Here is a 26,178-nt window from a genome sequence, read left to right as displayed (position 1 = left end):
TCAATGACATGATGATGAAAGTTTTTGTTGGTTACGTGTCCTTTGTGGGCATCGAGTTTAATGATGGATCAAACAAATATTTAATGTGCAATTGTAATGTTTGTTTCCGTTGTGCTTTAATTGCAAAATAAAAGGCTTGAATTATTATGAGAATTTCTTGAATTAAAGAAATTGAATGTTTGAATTGCAAATTCCATGAATCAATTATTATTGGATTAATTGTTTGTTTTTCATGGATCAAGTGTGGTGATATTATTGAATTGTGTCACCAATTAACGTTAATATTTTTATTATATGAATAATGTATTTTTAATTTACAATAATGTGTATGTTTTGTTATTGTTAAATTAAAATTAATGAGAATGCTATGTATGATTTATAGCAATTAAATGTATATTTATTTATTTGAGATCAAGTATGATAAATTTTGTTAGTCACCAAAGTGGCCAAAATTTTAAAGTTTTTTTGATTTCAAATTATTAATGATTTTATTTCAATTACCCGTAGTATGGATACTAAATTATGAATAATTGATTTATGAGTTAATTGAAGTTCATTATTATAAGGCATTTCAGGATCGCCCAAACGTTGATTAGTTGTTTTTATAATTAATGAGCATGATGGTAGATAATTTTGTATGTGTCACTAGTTTTATTTATATACCCAAAGGTAGTAGGTGATTTTAGTTAATGCATATTTTAATTATCAATAATGTTATATAATATGATTAGTATCATTTATGTTTATGTTTGTATATTAGTGGATCTCCCAAAGGAGAACATTAGTATGCATATAATGGTTATTTATGTCTGAATCTGTATTTAATTTAGTTTTATGACTCAAAGCATTGATATTAGGCATGTGATAATTGAAGTCTTTGTTCCGGTATCTTTATATGTTTGTTCTAGTCTTCAATGGATCGAATTTCCCTGACTAGATTTTATGTAAATGTTTATGCGAATGAGCATAGCAAGCAACATTAAGGTTGCTCTTCCCAAAATTGATAATGTGAAAGAGTTTAAGAAATTTGTGGAAGAGCACTCCCAAACTGTTGATAAGTCCCTTACTGGGACATTAATGAGTACATTGACCACCATGAAGTTTGATAGTTCGCGTACTATGCATGAGCATGTGATCGAGATGACAAATATCGTAGCAAGACTTAAGTCTCTAAGAATGGAAGTGGATGAAAATTCTCTCGGGTGTTCATTATGCGAAGAATCAAGGAGCTTGAGAGAAAGTTGCAAAGAAACATGGAAAGGGTAAAAGACCATTAAAGATTAACGAGTTCTCAACCAACATCCAGAAGAAAAATGGCAAATGTCATTTATGTGGAAATTCTGGACATTTCCAGAAGGACTGCATAAAGCGTAGAGCTTGGTTCGAAAAGAAAGGTGAGCATAATGCTCACGTATGTTTTGAATCAAACTTAATTGAAGTTCCTCATAATGCTTGGTGGATGGATTGTGGATGTACGATTCATGTTTCTAATGTGATGTAGGGATTTTTTCAACCCGAACCATAAACCCAAATGAGAAGTTCGTCTTCATGGGCAATAAAGAGAAAGTTTCAATGGAAGCTGTCAGGACTTATCGTCTAATCCTCGACACTAGATATCACTTAGACCTTATGGATAATTTTGATGTACCTAGTATCATTAGAAATTTAATTTCTTTGTCTAAGATTGATATTGTTGGATAGTATTTTAAGTTAGGGAATGGTTGTTTCAGTTTGTTTAAGTGTACTTGTATGATTGGATTTGGTACACTTTATGATGATTTATATAAATTGAATTTGGATAATTTATATGCTGAAACTCTTATGACCTTGCATCACAATGTTGACACTAAACATAGTTTAGTGGATAAAAGTTTTGCTTACTTGTGGCATTAGCGTTTGGGACATATTTCCAAAGAAAGAATGCAAATATTAGTAAAGAATGAAATCCTTCCGAATTTGGATTTTACTGATATGAATGTGTGTGTAGATTGTATTAAAGGCAAACAAACAAAACACACAAAGAAATGAGCCACAAGGAGCACTCAACTTCTTGAAATCATACACACCGATATATATGGTCCGTTTGATGTAAATTCCTTCAATAAAGAGAAGCATTTCATCACCTTTATTGATGATTTTTCACGTTATGGACATGTCTATCTACTGCATGAAAAATCTCAATTAGTGAATGCCTTGGAAGTTTATATAAATGAACTGGAAAGGCCATTAGACAGAAAGGTGAAAATTTTAAGGTCAGATAGAGGTGGTGAGTATTATGGAAGATATGATGAAAGTGGATAACACCCTGATCTGTTCGCTAAGTTCCTTGAGAAACGTGGTATTTATGCTCAATACACAATGATAGGCACACGACAACAAAATGGTGTATCAGAAAGGCGTAATAGAACCTTAATGGATATGGTTAGGAGTATGTTAAGTAATTCATGTTTACATGTATCGCTTTGGATGTATGCTTTAAAGATTGTCATGTATTTATTGAACAATGTTCCTAGTAAAGTTGTTCAAAAGGACTCCTTTTGAGTTCTGGATAAGTAGGAAACCCAGTTTGAGACACATGCAAGTTTGAGGTTGTCAAGCAGAAGTAAGAAGATACAATCCGCAAGAAAAGAAACTGGATGAAAGAAAAATCAATGGATATTTCATTGGTTATCCAGAAAAATCAAAAAGGTATATGTTTTGCCGTCCTACTCATAGTACAAGAATCATTGAAACTGGAAATGCTCGGTTCATTGAGAAATGTGAAACCAGTGGGAGTGAAGCTTCACGAAATGTGGAGATTAAGGAAGTTAGAGTACAAGTTCTTATAGCTAGTACTTATTTATCAAGAGTTGTTGTTCCACATGTTGTAGAAACTTACAACAATTAAGAAGAACAACAAATTAATGATCCTAACGTTAACAATGAGCCGATAGTAGAACAACCATAAGAAGTAGTATTAAGAAGATCTCACAGAGATAGAAAATCTGTTATTTCGAATAACTATGTGGTTTATCTATAAGAGTCAGAAAATGACTTAAGTATTGATAATAATGATCCAGTTTCATTTTCAAAAGCCATTAATGGTGATAATTTTGATAAGTGGTTAGATGTCATCAAAGATGAGCTTAAATCAGTGGCACAGAATGACGTATGGGACCTTGTGGAATTTCTTGAAGGATGCAAGAGAGTTGGGTGTAAATGGGTCTTTAGACTAAGCGTGACTCTCAAGGTAATATTGAATGTTACAAGGCCCGACTTGTTACCAAAGATTTTACTCAGAAAGATGGTATTGATTATAAGGAAACATTTTTGCATGTTTCTAGGAAAAATTCTTTTAAAATTATCATGACATTAGTAGCTCATTATGATCTTGAATTGCATCAAATAGATGTTAAAATTGTCTTTCTGAATAAGGATTTAGAAGAGGATGTTTATATGGGCCAACCAGTGGGTTAACTAGAGAAGGAAAGGAACACATGGTGTGTAAACTTAAGAGATCAATATACGAACTTAAGCAAGTTTCTCGATAATGGTATCTTAAGTTCAATGATACTATTGTGTCCTTTGGATTTGAGGAAAATACTATTGATCAGTGTATATATCTGAAGGTCAGTGGGAGCAAGTTTATATTTTTGATTCTGTATGTTGATGATATATTGCTTACGACTGATGATATTGGTCTATTAAGTGAGACTAAGAGGTTTCTCTCTAATAACTTTGAAATGAAAGATATGGGTGAGGCATACTATGTGATACGAATAGAAATATTTCCTGATAGATCACAAGGACTGTTAGGTTTGTCTTAGAACGCATACATTAATAAAGTTTTAGAGAGATTCAGAATGGATAAATGTTCAGTATCTCCCGTTCCAATATAGAAAGGAGACAAGTTTAGTCTCATGCAATGTCCAAAGAATGATTTGGAACGGAAACAAATGGAAGATATACCTTATGCATCTGTTGTTTGTTGGAAGTTTGATGTATGCTCAAACATGTACGGGGCCAGACATTAGTCTTGCAGTTGGTATGCTTGGTAGACACCAGAGTAATCTAGGATTGGAGCATTGGAAAGCTGCAAAGAAAGTTTTAAGATACCTACAAGGAACAAAGAATCACATGCTTACTTATAGAAAATATGATCATCTTGAGGTAATAGGTTATACAAATTTAGACTTTGCCAATTGTATGGATACAAGAAAGTTTACATTTGATTATGTGTATCTTTTAGCCGAGGGACCGATTTCATGGAAAGTGTGAAGCAGTCTGTCATTGTTGCATCCACCATAGAAACTGAATTTATGGCATGCTTTGAGGTCACAGTCCAAACTAATTGGTTACGAAACTTTATTTAAGGACTTGGAGTAGTCGACAATATTGCCAAGCTGCTAAGAATTTATTGTGATAATTTCGCAACAGTCTTCTCTTCTAAGAACGACAGGTATTCAAAAGGTGCCAAGCTTATGAAATTGAAATACTTTATCGTTGAAGAAGAAGTTCATAAACATAGAGTGTCAATAGAACATATTAGCATAAATCTTATGATTGTTGACCCTTTGACAAAAGGGTTACCACCCAATTATATGTTGGCCATGTAAAAAAATGGGCATTGTGTCTACTAGTGAATGTTAAATGTTGAATGTTAAAGTTATTAATGTTTATCTAACACTCTGAGCTCTTTAATGTATAAGTTTCTGAAGGTTGTGTTTTCTTCTTTATGTTTATGCATGCAAATTATGATGAAGAAAACAAATTATGTTATGTTATTATTGAAAAAAAAATGACATTATGTTTGAACTCATTAAGGATTTCTCATGCTAAAGTCATATTAAGGAGAAAGGGATGATACAATAGTACATGGAAGGAATCATGTCGAGTGAATGATGTGATACCGTCATGACCCTTATTATATTGTGAATAATGATTGAACCAATTCATGTAAGGTCCTTTAATGCACATTATGTTTATGTATTAAATCACATAATGTTATGACATCATATGGGTCAAGTGGGAGAATGTTAGAATTAATTGACGAATTAATTCTACTATGTGACTCATTTGAAATATTATGATGGCCCAATTGTGATTTGATAAAATATAAGGACCTATTGGTTATTATGGGAAGTCATAATAAAATAAAATAAAGTTCAGCCCAACTTGATTGAAGTTGGCTTATAAAAGGATATTAGGATTTTGTCTCTGGTCATAAGGTTATCTCACAATAAGCCATCAAGAAAGAGAGTGTGGGAGGAGTAATGAAGACAAAAAGATAAGATAGATTGGGAAAAGGAGGTTGAAGAATAGAGATTGAAGAACGCATTATTATTGGATCTCTCATGGATCAATGTTAGTATCCTATTATGATTTATGAGCAAAGAAAGTATGATTATAACAGGTGAGAATCATGAATCTTAAGATCCTATAGTAGTTCTCTATAATGAAGTATTATTGCATGGAAACTACAAAATAATTTACAATACTAACATAAAACGCGTTCGATACGTAAAAAAATAAAATTAACGTAATTGGATTAAAATGACTATATTCATTTATTTTCAAAGTTTAGAGACTAAAATATATCGAAGTTTCAGACAGGAACAAATTCTAATTTTGGATTAAAGTTCATGGATTAAAAACATACTTAATCCAATATAATATGATATTTGAAAAAATAAAATTAGAAATTGTGCTATACGGTCAGAAATTTAAGTAATAACGATAGTTTCTAACAAAATTCTAATTGAAAATTACTATACGGTGGTATACGTGAGATATTATCTATCGTCTATTAATTATTAACTGAGTGATGATTTGTATCGAATATGAAATGATTATTGTATGGACTTGGTGTGTTCATGTATAAATAGCGCATGACTTTAATAAATTAAAAAAGCTTGTCAAATTGATATATAATATTGTTATCACTTCTCGTATTGAGAAAAAAAAAGGACTTATCGTATAAACTCTTAAAATTTAGTGATCACCCTTTAATCATATTTTTGGGTGACTATTTACAAATGTAAGCTTAACTATATAACATTAATCATTCAATGGTCAAAATGTGGACATTTACATTACATATACAGAAAGGTAATCATTTAACTAGGTTTTGGCTTTTAATTCAGAAACTTCAAAGGATTATTGCTTTCACACAAGTTAAATAAATGTAACTAATTTTCAAAAAATAGAAAGAAAACAAAAATTCATTTTATGACATTAACTATTGTTTTAAAAAGAAAAACTCGATCAAAATTTGTATATAATGTATTTGATATGGAAAACGATTTTTTGACTACTAAATTTTAACAACTTTTTCTTACAATTTTAGGTGTCATCTTCTAAGTAGTTTTCTATATTTCTTTTTTATCATTTTCAATATTCAAAAACTACTTAAAGATGACACCTAAGAGAAAATTGTTAAAATTTAGTATTCAAAATATCATTGTCCTAAGTTTGTTTTGTCAAAATTTGCACAATAATATGTCTAATGTGCATTTAAGATAATATGAGTACGTTAACATGTCACTAGTAAAATCCGGAAGATCTAGACGAAAATCAAATGACAAAACAAAACAAGAAAGAAACATTATATGTTGCCATATAGTGTTTGTAAACTTTATCTATTAAAAATATCTATGAACAAGCTTCAATTTCTCAATGAATCTTAATAAAATCAATATAAAAAACTTTGAAACTAATTAAAGTTATTCGATAGAGTATGTAATTATTAGTAATATTCGAATTGACAATAACAATTTATAAAATTGTTAAAAAAATATGATACTCAAAAACTTTGTTTTGACAAATATAAATGCCGTTAATCTTAAAATGAAAAATCATATAGGGGAAAATAGTTTTAACTAAAAAAATGTGATCATGACATTATCTTGTCTACGAAACTATAAAATGAGAAATAGAATGTTTTATTTTTTTTAAATAAAACTTAAATATAATTATCTTATCTGACAAATTAGAGTTGATGATTAACTTTCTTAAAAATAGCCAAATTCCTCAAAATAATTTACCTTAAGAAATTTGTATGTTATTCTCAAGTTTTCTTCCATTAACTTTTTTTAGACTGAATTATTTTCTTTTATATATATTGAACTTGAACTGTTTATCACTTATAAACGCATCGATTATAAACTTCTATAAAGTTACTGTATCTAAAATTTTTTTTTATAAATTTAATTTTATGGAGGGTGGCATGATAACACTCGCGGAAAAAAAAGTTGATAGAAAAAGAAAAATATTAAGATTACCTTTATCAACATAGCGTAGTAATGAGAGTCGAAATCAAAGTCTATTTCAGGTAAAAAATTAGAAAGTTAAGCAAAATGTATAGAAGAAAATTGATAAATATATATTTTAAGTATTTAAAAATTGAAAATAATGTCAATTTTGTATATAAATTAAAAATATATTTTATTGTAGATGTCTTTTCAATTAATTATTTTTTGAAAGATTTATTAGTGATATTTTACGTATGTATGATTCATGTATTGAAAATTTTCCTAAAAAATGTCTAAATATCGACACTTAGAAAAAAATATTGAAAATCCAAATATGAATTTATTTTATATAGAGTAAAAATAAAAAAGTTAAATGATATGAAAAATTTATAAATTTATTATCTTAATATTTTAGATTTTGAGATGATACGAATTTATATGAGTTAAACTTGTAATAACATATAACTATTAATATAAAAGTTTTGTATATTCAACATTTTATAAAAAATACGTTAATTTTCATACAAAAAAGTATTATATTAATAACTTATTTTATCATAATATATCATCTTCTATAACATCTTTTGTTTTGGTCATAATATAAGTGACTCCAACACAAAAGAAATCATAGACCCAACTTATATGAATGTGTCACCTTTTACATAATTTATTGTCATCAATAAAAAGTGTGTTTTTAATAATAATAATTTTATTCATCTTAAATCTCACTTGTATAATCGTAATACTTTTCTATAAAAAGTTAAAAAAAGATATAAATATATGTTCCTTTGAACTAAATCAATTTGAAAGTTCCATCAAGTGTGTTAAAATCATGAGGAATATGAAATTAGAATGTCGCTTTCTAGCTTATATGAAGTAAGTACTTACAATTGCAGAAAAAATAGGTCAATAAATCCTAAAAAAAAAATTGCAGTTTTAAGTGACCGTGGAAAAGTGGAGAGAAGGATAGAATAAAGGCGGTGGAAAGTGGGAAAGAAGAAAAAAAAGGACATGTTTCCTTAGTGTCCTAAAATTAGAATATGTAACATCAGATTCTATTAAAATGAATGTGGTATGTGTGATAATTAATTAAAACAAAGAAGTTATTAAGTTGTAGCTTTTAATGATGATTGCCACCCACTTATGTAATATATTGTTGTTATTTCTATCTTTTACATTAGTGGTCTCTCTTTATTTTTAACTAACATTTAAAACTTTTCACAAAATAAATATATGTTTTCTATAATTTTGAATTAAGTTATCATTTGGAAGAAATATAATATAAAACTATAAAAATTTTAATTTGAAAATACTAATATAATTGAAACAATTAGTTTCAAGACTATAGACTTTATTAACGTCTTAAATATTCAGGGATTTATTGATTTTTTTTTCTTTTAAAAAAATTGTGTAAACATCGACTAGAGATATGTCAAATTTGTAGTATATAAATAAGTATAAATATCACTTTACAAGATAATTTTATAAGGTTGAATTAGACTTAAATTAACCTCTTAACATGATATGATATGAGTGTCATGAATTTGAATATATTTTAACAAGATTTGTGATTCAGTATATTATGTTATCCATTGTCGAAAAATTTATTGTTTGTTGGATCTATCATGTCACTTGCTATCAGACCATCTATTCAGTGGCGGATCTTAATCAAAATTTATGGGGGAGCCAAAATAATATACTTAAAATTTATATATTTAATATTACTGCTACTAATTCAATAAAATGAATATATAATTTAGTATAACTATAACTATAAAAGAAATTTCACATATCTAAAGATTATCCATCATTTTTTTCATATTCTAGAACTTATCAAATAATTCAATTATAAGTACATTTTTCAGCTATATTTTTTTCCAATATAAATAACCATATTATCTACAAAATATTCATTTCGATTCAAAAGTCATCACAAGCATTCCATTTCATTGTTATGCAATGAGTAACGATATTGTCCTGTTTTGATTTTCACTTTTCTTTTATCAATTTAAAAAAATGAATTTATTCTTTTATTTTTCATCAATATACCTCTTTAAAAAACAAATTTAATATTAACTTTTTCTTTATCATAATCTAATCAAACATTAAGAGACATAACTACGACAAAAAATTATGATAATCAAATTCACTTAAAAATTGTCTATAAAAAATCACATAATACATTATTTACTTTTCTATATTCATAAAAAATAAATAATATACAAAATGTCATAAGATAAAAATTAATACTAAATATTAAACAGGTATTTCATTACCAAGTTAGACAAGATAAAGTTATCTTCTTTTTTCTTTAAAAATGGAAGAAAAGATTAAAAAATGAGGATAAAAATAATGAGTTCCTGTTTAACTTTTTTTTTTTCTTCGGTAACAAAAAGTTAGATAAAAATGAGAGATAAGTACAACATATAAAAAACTTAGTAAACAATGAAAAGAGAAAATGAAAGTTATCTTAATAATTTTTTTTATTATATTTGATTTTATATTTTACTATTTATTAACATTAAATATTATACTTTAAAAAAATATCTAAATTAACTTTTATTATTTTTTTAATATATTATTACCTAATTTAAAAAGATAGACATAATTTAAAAAATTTAATAATATACATAATTTAAACAAATTTAAACAAATAATTTAAAAAAATTGAAAAAACTAAAAAAAAATTGAAAAAAAATTGGGGGGCCGTGGCCCCGCCAGCTCCTGAAGAGCTCCGCCACTGCATCTATTAACACTTAAAGATAGTTTTATAAGGTTGAATAAGACTTAAAATCTACTCATTAACACTTAGAAGATCACATATCACTCTTTCTATTTTTAATTATATATTTTATCAATAAAATTTGAGCTTGGATAAAGATTCATAACTTGGATTTATTTGAACTATATTAATATTGAAATTTATAATACATATGAAATATATATATATATATATATATATATATATATATATATATATATTGTGGAGACTGAGTAAATGTTAAGTTGATAGAAAAATAAGAATCATTATAATAGGGAAGCATATTAAGTTTGGGATCTTTTTGCGGTGTCCATAGGTTAATAAAGTTAACAGGGAAATTCCCTTTGTTTATAATGCAGTGATGCGATTCTTGAACACTTTATACCCCAAAACAAAAAGCATTGCATTCCTTACCCCCATCCTTTTTTTCTATCTTAATTTTTTTCTTCTTTGTATTCTCTTCGTTTCCCCCACAAACTGCACTCAAAACCAAATTCACCGTATATTAACAATTACTAATATATTATGTTAAATGTTAAAGTATAATTTTAGTATCTAAATTAAAATTAAAATTTGTCATATCCTGAAATTTTGATATGCTTTGATCATTAAACTTTCAAACTGAATAAATATAATCATTTTAGTTTAACTATATTAAATTTCGTATATATGTCAAGCATGTTTCACAATATATATATTAAAGTGAAAACCTATCAAATGATCTAAACAATTCAAATGTTGACATATCAACAAAAAAATTAAAGTAATTGAATTAAGAAGATTATATTTATTCATTTGTATAGTTTAACGATAAAAATGTATTAAAATTTTGTTTAAAGATAAATTTAAATTTCGTATCAAAATTAAAGATTAAAATTAATTTAATCCTTGTTCTAAATTTAAATTTAGAATAAAACGTTAAAATTGTAATAATTGATCAAATTGGTAACCAAATTTTACAAAATGATGAAATATCTCTAAAATTATATCAATTACTTTTGTTCTTGAAATTCTAATTCACTTAATCTTTAAAACTATAAATCGTCAATAAATCTAGTCTCTATTAGTATTTGTTATATTATATAGTTTTATTAAAAATATGTATGTGAATAGTCAACTAAGTATGCACACATTGTTGTCATGTCACAAAACTAGAAACAATCTAACAATCAATTAGTAAATAAATAATAATGTTTTTTTTCTCTCTCTTTCTTACGTATTTATTCTTCCTCCACTCATTCTGTCTGTCTTTGCTTTTACCGTGTTTGATTTTTAAGAGGATAAGTGTCACATGATTCTCATTGAGTAACGGACGGTTATAAATTATATATTCATATTTGATTGGAATGTGTGACTAAAAAGAAGAAAAACATCTTCAAGCTAGTATAACTTTTTATATTATTATTTCATAATATATGTAACATTAAAACTAAGTTCACTGAATATTGTGTTAACAACATAGCATAAAATTAATTAAGGGCAAACAAATAAATTTCCAAAATATATGATTAATATCTTGTTTGGATTTAACTTATATATATATATATATATATATATATATATATATATATATAATTATCACTAAAGAAACTAATAAAATTTATGATAAAAAAGAGTTATTAATTTTTATAATAATTGTTAAGAAATAAATTTTAAAATCTACTTCAAATTTACAAAATTAGTTTGTAAGATGTGATTTGTAACATCCTAATTTAAGTAGTTTGAAAACTAAATAACTTAGTACAATAGGATGTTTCACTTCAGTGTTCACAATATAATATGGTGTATAAAGCATATTAATACAGTCTTATAAGGATAGGACTATAAGAATATAACATTTATACAAATCAACTAAAAACTAAATCTAGCTCTATACACATAATAACCACCTACTACAACTCCACGCTACCTTCCACTAAATTAACTCATGACTCCTCATCCTCTAGAGGTGCTTCTAAATCTGCAACCACCTCTGCTAGAGATGGCAAATAAACCCGTCCCCGTGGGTATTACCCGAACCCGTCCCCGTTTTGACGGGGAATCCCCGCATTGACTGGATATGGGTATGGGTATAGGGAATCCCCGACTTTTTCAGTTGGGTATGGGGATGGGTATAGGGATGTACATATACCCGCCATAATACCCGTCCCCGCCATAACTTCATTCTCGTTTAAATTATTAAAATATTCACAATTAATCAAGTAACTCATATATATATATATATATATATATATATATATATATATATATATATATATATATATTTTTTTTTTTTTCTTTTAATTATTTCATTTGTCATGAAACTCATTCTCATCTCCAATATATTTTTTATCTTATCATAACCTTTATGTAATTATGTTAAAATGATGTATGTTAATAAAAAAAAATATTATGCCTCACATTTGAATATTTATATTATTTTTAATATTTTTATTTATTATAAATTTTCCTTTCACATGAGAATGTTTATACTCTCAATTTAAGGTAATATAAAAAAAATTCTTTACTTATTATTATTATTATTATTATTATTAATTTTTGTTTAATTTGAAGAACTCTTTTGTTTCATTAAAATAATTTTCGTTATTTTTCAACCATTAAGTATATATGTTGATATTTGAAAAGTTTTCTTAGTTCTCTAAAATATTTTTCGTCTTATCATACCTTAGTTATACATTTGATTTCCTTTATGTGATTTTTTTCGATAGTCTCTCAAATTATTTCTAAAACACACATTTGTTAGTTTTTTAATATTTTTATTTATTGTTTTTATTTTTTTTTATGTAAAATAATATTTCGATATATTCTATCTAATTATTTTTTATTTTATAACTCATTATTAATCATAATGTAATTTTTTCACTTTAAATTCTGTTTGAAGTGGTTAAAATTATATATATATATATATATATATATATATATATATATAATGATATTTAGGAATAGTATATGATAATTCACTACAAGAAAAACATGAAATGGTGACTGATTTAGTTAGTAACCCATATCAGTCACTATTTTTCGTCATTGGTGGTAGTAGTTGATTTATTGTCTGAATCAATGACTAAATTAGTGACTAATTCAATGATCAAATCGATACTTGATTTAGTGACCAATTTAATTACTAATTTATTTGTAATTTAATGACAAATTTTTTTGTCACTAATGGTATTTCTATTTAATTTTAACCACTTCAAACGTAATTTAATAATTAGTTCTCTAAGGTATTTTTCATTTTATCATACCTTAATTATACATTTGATTTCCTTTGTGCGATTTCTTTCGATAGTCTCTCAAATTATTTCTAAAACACACATTTGTTAGTTTTTTAATATTTTTATTTATTGTTTATTTTCATCATGTAGAATAATATTTTGATATATTCTATCTAATTATTTGTTATTTTATAACTCACTATTAATCATACTGTAATTTTTTTCACTTTAATTGTATAAATAACTTTTATTTACTACAATATAAAAATTTAATGTAATTGCTATGAATATTTTGTTGTCACTATCCAACATATATTGAAGTTCAAAAGATACAAAATCTATGTCAAAATTTTATTATTATGTTTATTATTTGTTCTTTGTGTCATTTTGATCAAGTGATGTATTATAACTTTTATTAGTGTATAAAAAAGAGATTTATTATAATTTAAAAAATTGAAGTAAACAAACATTTAAAATATATTTTAATTTGAATATTTGTTTTCCTTTTATTATTATGTTTATTATTTGTTCTTTGTGTCATTTTGATCAAGTGATATATTATAACTTTTATTAGTATATAAAAAAGAGATTCATTAGAATTTAAAAAATTGAAGTAAACAAACATTTAAAATATATTTTAATTTGAATATTTGTTTTCCTTTTATATTTTTTTGAAATATTTTTTAATTTTATCAACTAAGTTCATCAATGTTGTAGTTTGCAAATTTAATAAATGTTTTGGTTCACATGAAATTTTATTTTGTATTCTAATATAAAATGTAAACAATTATAATTTATTTTAAGGTATTTGGCATCGAAGAAAATCCTCCTAATATTGAATATTTCATAATATTATGTTTTCTTTACCGTAATTTTTTTTCTTTTATAAAAATTAATATTGAAGTAGTTAGAACACGGGTACGGGTATGGGTACGAGATTATACCCGTTACCCGGTGGGGATGGGGATGGGAAAAAAGTTTGATACTCGTTGGGTTTGGGTATGGGGATGGGGATGAATTTTTTATGCGGGGATGGGTATGGGATAGCGAAACCCGTCCCCGCCCCGCCCCGTTGCCATCCCTAACCTCTGCTCTCACCGAATAAGTGATCATCGCAAAAGCAAGACAAACAACACAAGATAGAAAGATAGAAGAAGGATAAGCTACTTTACAAAAGATTTAAAAGATCAAATAAGTTGGTAATACAATTATATCAATCATACAAAATCCATCACTCTATTCCATATAAAGAATTACAACTACGACTCAATTATCTGGATACAAGCATTGATGTTGAGTCCTAGTAAGTTGTGCACTTGTGGTGGCATCTAGTGCTCTACAACGGTAGATAGTACCACACATAAGGTTAGTTCGTTAACACTTTTGGTCAAGGTAAAATCCCTAGGCTAATGCCTCCCGCTCCTCTCACCACATGCGATTTGAGAAATTGATGGTCATTAGAGCATTAGTATAACTTCCAACCAAACTCCCACATCATTGTTTACACTACAATAACCACTACTAATTCTCCTTGAAATAGTATCAACTAATCTCAACTGAACTTCATATAAACAATCTCATATACATCTCATCTTTTAATCATTTCTAAATCAAGCATTCATAGAAGTTAAAAAGCTTCTAAAATAGATCAATCAACATTTGGTCAGGTTCTTATCCACTCGTTTAGTGAGTCTCATTGGGTGAGAAGTGAAAAATTGTCCTTTTCGACCAACAACCAAATGGCTCACCCAATGAGTTTATCATTGGAATTCTAGGAAAAATCTTTCAAATAATTCGCCCAACGAGAATTGCTCACTCAACAACTCCCAAGTCAAAAAGTTACTGATTTTGACACTCGCCTAGCAACTTCCAAACTTCAGGAGCTTCTGACTTGAAAACTCACTCACTAAGTATGCATAATTATGTGTACATGTTTTTTGCATAATTTTGCATTACGAAAATCAGGCCAAACTTCCCAAGAACCTTAACAAATACCAGCCAAATACCAAATACCAAAACACAAATTCATCATGAATACCAATATCAATCTATCTCAAATGCACCACTAAAACATCAATTATTCTCAAGTAAACAAATAAAAATCTAATTTCATATATTTCACATAACATTTCACAACTCAGATACAACATCAAATTCTCGGTACAACCATACAATATTTCAGAATCTCATCATACAACCAATCTAGCTAGCAAATCACAGTACAACCATATAGTTTATAATTTATAACTTTAAAACAATACAATTAGCTTCCCTTACCTGTTATCCTTCTTAAGCAGCTCTATAGACGTCAAATGCCTCTAACTCCACAGGATGCTCTATCTACACATAGGAACATCACAAGAACGATCAGGATATTCCATTATCACTGATCAACAAATACTTATATTGATTATTGAAACGACACATGCAAGCGGAAGATGGCTCACATGCAACAAAAAATAGAAAATAGACCAAAAAGAGGGTGGAAACTTAACTTATGTGGACGAAGAAACTAATTGGTCCAAATTGAAGAGCTCGCCGCAAGGATCACTCATACGGTTTCAGATCTTTAATCAGATGACCAGAGAGATGGAACTCTTAAAGAGAATTCATATAACTCTAGAAAAATGGTTTCTAGAGAGATTATGTGTTTTAAAATAATGAAAATCTTTTATAACGACTATATTTATAGTAAAACCTTTTAATATTTAAATAATCAAGTCTCACGGTTTCCAAACCACTATCAAATCTAAAATACCATTTTCTAGAGTTTTAAAAAATTTACTATAAATTGATTTTATCCAGGGTCAATATAAACTTTCAACAATAACTATCTTATCTTTATTCCACTTTATGATAAGCATTCATACGTAAAGATCATGATATGATGTGTTAACTCACTAGTGAATTGATCCTAATATATTAATTTATTTTAAATAGCTCATATTTCTTTTTTCTCTAGTACAAGTGTTTTTGAAGATCTTATTTAATCATATATTAAGAACATTTATTAATTAAGATTATTTCTCTTAAATAGAAATACTATTTTTAATATTATTTTTTTACCTAAGATCTTAAACTTACATCGGTATATATAAGTTTACAATAATGATTTTAGGAGTGGTAAAACAAGTAAGTATAACCTATTTTTGCCCAATTTATCTTTGACTTGCTAAAACTAGGTTAGATTTGAACTAATCCACTACTAAAAAGGGATTAGAAATTATAACTTGTTCGTCACAAAAGGACTAACGGACTGACCTGTTATTTTTTATTTATAATTTAAACTTTCAATTGATTATTTAATGTTTGTAATTGAATAAATTTGAAATAATTATTATATTTATATATTAAATTATTATATTGTAACTAATAATTAAAATTTAATTGATAAGAGTTAATAATTTAAGTTATAATATATTTATAATTTTAGAAAAATATAATATACATTTATTTTTAATTCAAAAAATAAAAAATAAACGAACTATCGGTGGAGCTTTTGACTAGACATATTAAAAATTTCAACTAGGAACAAGTTTTCAAATTTAGTGGCCAACTTAAATTATGACATATGACAAAGGAGGCCATGGCCCGCACCCCACCCCCAAATATTTTTTAAACTATAATTTATTATATAATTTTAAAATATATAATTTAAATATTTAATATTTTTAATATATTTTATATATTTGATATTGAAATTTTTTTTATATATTTATACCAATACATAAGAAAATAAAATTTATTATCCAAATTTATTTTTTAATTTGACCTTTTGAATATTCTTTAAATAAAATAATTATTTTCTTAATATTATTTTTTAAGTGATTATTTGTTTAATTTAACCATATTTTTATTTAATTATTTTTTTGAAACTTGATCACTGAAAATTAATTATAATAAAATTATAAAATTATTTATATTTAATTTTATAATTATAATAATAACAATAATTATAATTTTATAATTTTTATTATCATAAAAAATAAATACAATTTTTAGTAGTTTATATAAAAGATTTGGTATTAGTCTTTTGGTTTTTATTTTTGTTCAAAATTATCAAGTTGATTCTCTGGTTTTTTATAGTTTCAATTTGATCCTGATTTTTAAAAAATTGATGCAATTTGGTCTTTTTTTTTGTTAAATTTTTTGAATTGGATCAAAGTTTTTTCATAAAAATTAAAGTTTTGAATAATGATGATTTTCTTTGTTGATGTAATTGACATAATCCTAATGTCAATTTTGATGAAAAATCTTATTTCGTTTCAAGAAATTTAACAAAAAAGATCAAATTACATCAATTTTTAAAAAATCGGGATCAATTTAAAACTAAAAAAATTAAAAAATAAATCTAAAATTTTTTGACAAAAATATAAAAAAAAAAATTTAACCAAAATTTTTACAAATCAAAATGTTGGCGAGCTACAGTAGAATACATTCTGAGTCCCTGGTTAAGGCCTTCCGGTCTGATGGGTAAATTATATGGTTTAAAATTGGTGTTTTGTGGGTGACAGAAGGAGCGGGAAAAGTGAATAAAAATCTTGGAGTGCGGTGTTGCCTGGCCAGTATCTTCCAAGTTTATGGGAAATAGCTGTCAATATGTATAGAAAGTACAGCTTCTGTATATATTATTTTAGGGATTCAATTACTACGTCACATAAACATATGATGATGAGAGAAGTAAAGTGTGATGAGTGAAGAAGGTTTAGGTTAGTTATGTTTCAGATTTCAACCAGCATTGAGTCGTGGGGACTCTTCAATGGGACCATCAATTTATTCTCGGTCACCATCATAATCTTTCTTTTATTTATATTCCTGTGATCTGAATCTTTATTTTCACATCAAGATTTCTTCACCCCAATAACTGAATGACCTGGTAGTTCAACTACTACGTAATGCATATTCTGTTTGTTTATGTTCACTCATTCTCCAACTCCAACTTCAAAAACATAAATTAACACTTACTTTCTTCATTCATTTATCTGCTCATTAAAACTAAAATATATGTTTTTTTTATTTCTTTTAACTGGATTCCGGTGCCAATCACCTTCTTCCTAGGATTTTCGTTACATGAAAAAAATAAACAAAGAAATTTATATTTAAAGAGTAAATTATACCATCTTAACAAATTATACCTCAAAAAGAAATATAGTCTAAATTTTTTTTAAGATAAATACTAATATTACATTACAAATTAAATTTCAGATACTACTCACTTTTATAAAATTAATTTATAAAAAAAATATATTTAGTTATATTTTAATTTAATATATTTTTAGTTCATGTGAGATGTAAAGCAACATCACACCATTTTTTTTAAATCATTTAGTTTTAAAAATAAAGTGAAGTTTGTGAAACATTTAGATTTATTACTTTTTAAATTTTTTTTAATATTTGAGAAAATATTTTAAATTAGTCATGTGAATGTAAAATACACTTTGTACAACAAAGAGATATTACATCAGATTTTTTTGATATATTACACTGATTTTATAACTGATGTTGTATTAGACAATCTAATAAGAGAAAAGCATGTTACATTAATTATTAAAACCGATGTAATATAATATATTATAACATTTGTTAAAAAAGAAGCGATTTAATAGAAAAAGTTGATTTAAGACCGGAAAAATGAATATTACATCAATTGTTCGTAGGAACCGATATAATATCTTGCACTGTTTTTTTTTTAAATATAGTACATGTTGCCCAGTACAACAGTTGGATATAGATTTTCATTTTTGTACCTCTAAAAATTTACATTGCATAAATTTATCCACAACATTTTCACCAAGAAAGCATCCAAGCACTACCGAAAACCAAAGACATGAAAAATTCTTCCAACAATGTAATATCACAATATTCTTATTATAAATTGTCCCAATCTTTCTGCATTTATCATTCCCTCTTCACAAATCGTCCCTACACAATATACCAAAAAGAAATTCATTTTACAAGAGTTTAGCATGACCACAATAGGATTAACAAGTTTCTGAAAACTCACTTTTAAGATACAAACATTCAAACAAACATTATACAAAAAATAAAACAATTTTATGTACTTATCAAAACTAGTTAATAATTTATGTTTTCATCCATTTCTCCCTTTCTCCCTTTACATTACCTATATGATGAAGTGGCATCACAATTAAACAGAAGCAATCAAATAATAGCACAATAAAAATGAGTAAGGAATAATACCTTCATCTTAGACTATTTCTCAGCATTCTGTTAGGAACAAGGCAATAAAGGAAAGAATAAAGGAGAGAAAAATAGACACAGAGAATTTAACGTAGTTTGGCGTACAATGTGTATGCCTACATCCACGACTACACTAGGAAGTATTTGTATTTCTAGTGTATCTTAAAGCTTTACATAGAGTCTCTTATATAGTAAAATAGAGAACCACATCTCACTATTCTAAGCGATGTGGGACTAAATCAAGCACCATAATTCTAACAATTCTCCCACTTGGGGTTTGATTTATATTACCACCTAGTGTAGTGCCTTCATCATCAACTTTCTCGAAGGCCAGTCGAGGCAATGCAAAGCCTCAACTTAGTTGTTGTGACAGTCTTGGTTAACATATCAGCTGGATTCTCTGCACCTGGAATCTTCAACAAAATCAAATCTCCATCATTTATCAAGTTTCTGATAAAATGATACTTCAATTCAATGTGTTTGCATCTGGAGTGAAGAATTGGATTTTTAGCAAGACAAATGGCACTTTGACTGTCACTGAACAATGAAGGTTCATCTTGCCCTTTTCCTAATTCTTTTAGAAGATTCTTCAACCATATCATCTCTTTTGTTGTTTCTGAAATAGCTATATATTCAGCTTCAGTGGTTGAAAGGGAGACTCTTCCTTGAAGTTTGGACTTCCAACTGATAGCTGTGCCACCCAACGTAAAAATATAACCTATTGTGCTCTTTCTACCATCCAAATCACCTCCCAAATCTGCATCAGAAAACCTCTGTAAAGTGAGATTACTTCTTTTAAAGGACAAATGCATCTTTGAAGTGCCCTTCAAATATCTCAATATCCACTTCACGCCTTCCCAATGCTCCTTTCTGGGATTGGATAGAAACCTGCTCACAACTCCCACTGCATGTGCTATATCAGGTCTGGTGCAAACCATAGCATACATCAAGCTCCCTACTGCAGATGCATATGGCACTTTAGACATGTGATTTTCTTCTTCCTCTGTCTGAGAAGATTGCCTTTTTGAGTACTTTAAGTGAGTTCCCAAAGGTGTATTCCTGGTTTTAGCATTTCTAACATTGAACCTACTAAGTAATTTTTCTATATATTTTTCCTGAGATAAATTTAGAATACCTTTAGATCTATCCCTGGAAATTCTCATACCAAGAATTTGCTTGGCTGGACCAAGATCCTTCATTTCAAAATTTTCTGACAATTGTTTCTTCAACCTGTCAATTTCTGCCATATTAGCACCAGCAATCAACATGTCATCAACATACAAGGCAAGAATGATATAACTATCAACATATTTCTTCACGTAACAACAATGATCTTCTTCACATCTGTGAAATCCTGAGTTTCTCATAAACTCATTAAACTTCTTATACCATTGTCGCGGTGCTTGTTTCAACCCATACAAACTTTTATGAAGCTTGCATACAAGATTCTATTTGCCTTGTACTTCAAAACCTTTTGGTTGTGTGATAAGTGCCAAAATTCAGTAAAGATTCATAACAAACTTTGGCACTTATGCTTTAAATTTGTGTTCATTTCATATTGATTCTCCCTAAATCTAAGTTTCAATCACAGGCTTCCAAGTTTTGAATTAAAGAAATCATTTGATCCTATTTTGTGTGTTTTTCAGGAGAGATTAAAGAGAACTCAAGAAGAGTGAAGGAGAAGCAAGAAATAGAGAAGAAAAGGAGGAAAATCTGCTACAGGTCGCTCAGAACTAAGGTGTTTCGCTCAAGCTAGGACAGGCTCGCCCAAAAGTTAAAGTCTTCTCGCCTAAGTGAGACACTTGCCGCCTTTCTCGCTCAAGCGAGCTTAATCTCGCTTAAGCGAGATTTCGTGAAGAAGCCATGCCAGTTTTTCAATTCTCGCCTAAGCAAGAACGTGGTCGCCCAAGCGAGACATTCCTTCAACGTGAAGAAATCTATCTCGCCTAAGCGAGAATGAGTGGCCCAAGCGAGACCCTTCCTTCATGCTGAAGTACTCTATCTCGCCCAAGCGAGATTCAGTAGCCCAAGCGAGAGTTCGGGCTGTATATATATTTTGGAGGTTCAGAACTGCAAATCAGCTTGGAATTTTGGGAGAGAAGAGGTCCGTGCTGCAGAGCTGCCACCAGGAGGAGCATCACAGTTTCTCATTTTCTTCTTCTTCTTAGCTCATAGGATTTTGTTGGCTACCATGAGTGGCTAATCTTCTCCTTTGGGATTGAATGTAATATACTCGAACTTGGATGTAATCTGGTGATATTTATATATAGCATTTTTGTTTTACTCAGTATTGGTATTATTGTTTTGCTCTTAATGCTTACTTCTATCTGATCAATAGATGTTTTGATTTTTATTTTTAGATCTGACTGGAAAGTATTTTTGAAAATCTGATTTGAACAATGATACTTGATATACTGTGATGCTAGGAATAGATCTCAATATATCAATTGCTTTTAACACTCGACCGTAATGCTGGATAGTTTGTTGAATATGTGAGGAATCAATATTCAGGAAACTAATCTTATGAATTTTATACGCGAGGGATCGGTATAAATGATTTTTGAGTGTGCATCAATATTGGTATTTTCAGATGTTATATATTATATTCATCCAGATTACAAACAAGGGAGATAGATGAAATTCAATCCCAGTTTCTTTTACTGTATTTTTCTAAACTTTTCTGCTTTTACTATATTAATTTCATGCAATAGTAATGTCAAATCAAATTAAAATCTTTGTATATATATGCTGATCGAGATAATTAGTTATTTTAACTGAATCCATTCCTCGTGGGTTCGACACTCCTACTTTAAATCATTATACTACAGTTGACTTTTGGTACGCTTGCCAAGAGGAACCAACAAGTATTTTTGGCGCCGTTGCCGGGGAACGGTGTTCTTTTGAAATTTCTAGTTATCTCATCCAGCTTTGTATATATTTTTCTTTATTAGATAGCTTATTAAATTTTTCCTTTGTATTAATCCTTGCTTGAGCTGTTTGATTTATGCTCTTAAGAGGTCAGGTTCCGGAAGATCGATTAGCATTTGACCCGGAGATAGAGAAGACAGCTAGAAGGAACAGAGGCAAAAGCAAAAAGAAGCAAGGAAAGACAAGGGAAGAATCTTCCAGTACTTCCATCACACCTCAATCAGAAAACATGGAGAATCAAAGACCAGCTCCAGCCAGGAAGACACTTGGAGACTATGCTATGCAACAAGGACCAAGATATTTTTCTAGCATAGCAATACCATCCACCACTAAAACTCTGGAGATGAAGCCAGCTTTCCTCAGCTTGATTAGTTCTCATCAATTCACTGGAATGGATAATGAAGATCCATACACTCATCTCTCTACATTCTATGAATTGATAGGAACCATGGGCTTTCAAGAAGGAGATCTTGAGCATGTATACATGCGGTTGTTTCCTTTTTCTTTGGCAGGTAAAGCAAAGGAATGGCTTAAGTCACATCCAAATCAGAGTTTGAATAGCTGGAAGGATGTTGAGGAGAAATTTTTGAACAGATTCTTTCCACCATCTCGCTACATCAAAGCCAAAGCTGATATTTCGACGTTTAGGCAAGGACCAGATGAGCCATTCTGTGAAGCTTGGGAGCGGTTCAATTCCTTATTGAGGAAATGCCCAAATCACGGATTTGAGGATATTGCTCAGTTGAACATATTCTGTAATGGTCTGAGGCCTGACACCAAGATGATATTAGATGCAGCAGCAGGTGGAACAATGATGAGTGTAGATGCGGAGCAAGCAACAAGAATCATTGAGGCATTAGCATCCACAGATCATCAAGCTCAGCATAATAGGCAAACTGTTCAGAGGAAGGGAGTGCTTGATCTTAGTACTACAGATGCGATTTTAGCTCAGAATAAGATTCTGACTCAACAGATTGAAGCACTGACGAAGCAAATGTCTAAATTACCAGAGCAGTTGCAAGTTGTGCAATCTTCTCCTAGTCAACAACCCATGAGATGTGACTTCTGTGGAGGAGATCATCCAAATGGTCATTGTTCTTATCAGAGTAGCTCACAAGGAGAAGTTCAATATGTGAGCAACCAAGGAAGACCAGGAAATTTCTCCAACAATAACAACTTTTCACAGGGGTGGAGAAACAATCCAAATCAGAATTTTGGATGGAAGCAAGATGCTGGTCCTTCAAACAGACAACCTCCTTATCAACAACAGCAACAACATTATCCTTCGGTGCATGACAGAACATCTAAACTGGAGGATACTTTAGAAAAGTTTATGCAAGCTTCTTTGACCAATCAGAAGAATACAGAAGCTTCAATCAGAAATCTTGAAGTACAGGTTGGACAGTTGGCTAAGCAATTATCAGATCAGCAAGCAGGTCAATTTTCAGCCAACACGCAGACTAATCCGAAGGAGCACTGTAATTCAATTACTACCAGAAGTGGTAAGATTGTGAGAAGAGGGATTGGAGACAACCTGGTTGCAGAGGAGGAGGTGTTGGAGGAACCAGAGAGAGAAAGAAAAAAATGAGTGTGAGGGAGAGGAAGAAAAAAATAAAAGAGAGTTTGTAAATAGAAGAGAAGAAAAAGAAGAAAAAAATAAAAATAAGGAGAAAAAGAGGGAGAAGGGTGAGAAACAGGTACCCCAGTTGAAAAACCTTCCATACCCTCAAAACCCTTCCAAAAAGGACAAAGAGAGGCAGTTTGCAAGGTTCATGGATATTTTCAAACGACTGCAGATTAATATTCCTTTTTTGGATGCTATGGAGCAGATGCCAACTTATGCAAAATTCATGAAAGAGCTCCTAACAAAGAAAAGAAAATTTTCTGAAGAGACAGTGGAGCTGGAAGCAGGGTGCAGTGCTATAATCCAGAAATCATTACCTCAGAAATCCAAAGACCCTGGGAGCTTCACAATTCCAGTCACAATTGGAACATTGCCAGTAGATAAAGCATTGCTCGATTTGGGTGCAAGTATAAATTTGATGCCTCTGTCTATGCTACGGAGAATAGGAGATCTAGAAGTAAAGCCTACAAGGATGACATTGCAATTAGCTGACAGATCTTTGAAGTATCCATATGGAGTGGCAGAGGATGTTTTAGTTAAAGTTGATAAATTCATATTCCCAGTCGATTTTGTTGTGATGGATATTGAGGAAGACATTGAAGTCCCTCTAATACTGGGAAGACCTTTCATGAAAATAGCCAAGGTCATTATTGATGTTGATGATGGCAAACTAAAGGTCAGAGTGCAGGATGATGAAGTCAACTTTACTGTATTCGAGGCAATGCAACATACTAAAGACAAACAACAATGTTTCAAAGTGGATGTGATAGATGAAACTTTTTTATCAGCTAGAAAGCAAGTGACAAAAGCGAACCCTTTAAAAAAGGCTTTAGCTGGTGTTCATGATGATGAGGCAGCAGGAGAAAAAAGAAAATTACAGCTGCCAGAATTGGAGGAAAGGAGACTCAGCGCTTATGAGTCCTCTAAGCTCTACAAGGAAAAGATGAAAGTTTATCATGACAAGAAAATTCTCAAAAGAGAATTTTATCCAGGCCAATTAGTGTTATGGTTCAATTCCAGGTTGAGATTATTCCCTGGAAAGCTAAAATCAAAGTGGTCAGGACCATTCCTTGTCAAAGACGTGAAATCCTATGGAGCCATTGAGCTAGAGGATCCTGAATCTAAAAAGAGCTGGGTTGTAAAGGGGCAAAGGTTGAAGCCCTATCTTGGTGGTGAGATTGATAGGCTCGCCACAATCATTCAACTGGATGAACCTTAAATGAAACAGGCGCCAGGCTCATGACGTTAAACAAGCGCTTCCTGGGAGGCAACCCAGTGTTTTAATTATGTTTTTGCACTTCAATTTCATCTTTTGTGTGATTAAATGTGTTTGTGTATGTAATTATGTGTTTGTGTTTATAGCTCTATGTTTGTGTGTGAAAAGGTGAATTTTAGCATCTAATCATCTCATTAAGGCAAACCATGCAATTTTGGTTGTTTTCAAACAAAACTGGAATTTTAAGCATGGGAATGAGTTTTGGTGCCAGAATTGAGATCATCAAATGCTAAAAATTACCTTGTTTTGGCCAAATTGTGAAATTTGAGTTTGGTAGCTTGATTTTTAGTTTATTGATGTGAAACCTTTTGGAAATGATAGATAATTGATTGAAGCATAGTTTGGTGTGTGTTTCTGAGTTATTTGAACTCAAAGGATCATGAATTGAGTGTGTGAAAGTTGAACCAAAAACTGAAAAGTGGCAAAATCAGTATGTGTCAAAACTGCACGAAAATCTCGCCCAAGCTAAACATGTCTCGCCTGGGCGAGATATGCAGAACCTGAGCCAACCAATTTTGCTGATATACTCGCTTAAGCAAGTAGTGGCTCGCCTGGGCGAGAATGCCCTGCACCAGGGGTGATTTGGGCGACACAGTCTCGCCTGCGCGAGACTTTTTGAATTTTCCTCTCACGCTCATCTCGCTTAAGCGAGACTGAGTCGCTTAAGCGAGAATTCGTGTTTAAGTGAGGGACAGGGGCAAAATTCACTCACTTTTCTTCCCCCAAACCCTCGCTCACAACTCTCGCCCAGAACTCTCCCCTCCTCAGCTTTGAGCGCGCCATCACTCAGTCTTTTCTCTGCATTTTAACTCAAAATTTTCTTGCTCTTTTTGCTAATTTCCCTTCAAGGTAAGTTCTACTCCTCATTCTCTACATTTCCATCAAGCATAGTCACGCTTTTGTGCTCTTGCAAACCCTAGGCAGTACCATAATCTGTTTTGATG

The 26,178-nt window shown here is 29.6% G+C and overlaps 1 non-coding gene and 1 pseudogene across 1 annotated transcript; one reads left to right on the top strand and one right to left on the bottom strand.

The window, feature by feature from the left end:
- Positions 1 to 960: 960 nt before the first annotated feature.
- Positions 961 to 25,177, top strand: LOC146884754 (uncharacterized; annotated as a pseudogene).
- On the bottom strand, positions 22,954 to 23,060 carry LOC114192842 (small nucleolar RNA R71). The gene has a single exon (XR_003606161.1). It is a non-coding gene; the product is annotated as a small nucleolar RNA R71 (small nucleolar RNA).
- Positions 25,178 to 26,178: the final 1,001 nt, after the last annotated feature.

The sequence above is a fragment of the Vigna unguiculata genome, chromosome 7 (genome assembly GCF_037176805.1).
Source record: "Vigna unguiculata cultivar grain cowpea cultivar isolate G323 ecotype 2 chromosome 7, ASM3717680v1, whole genome shotgun sequence".
Lineage (NCBI taxonomy): Eukaryota > Viridiplantae > Streptophyta > Magnoliopsida > Fabales > Fabaceae > Vigna > Vigna unguiculata.
Note: the sequence above shows the minus strand (reverse complement) of the source record. Positions and strands in the feature narration are given on the sequence as shown.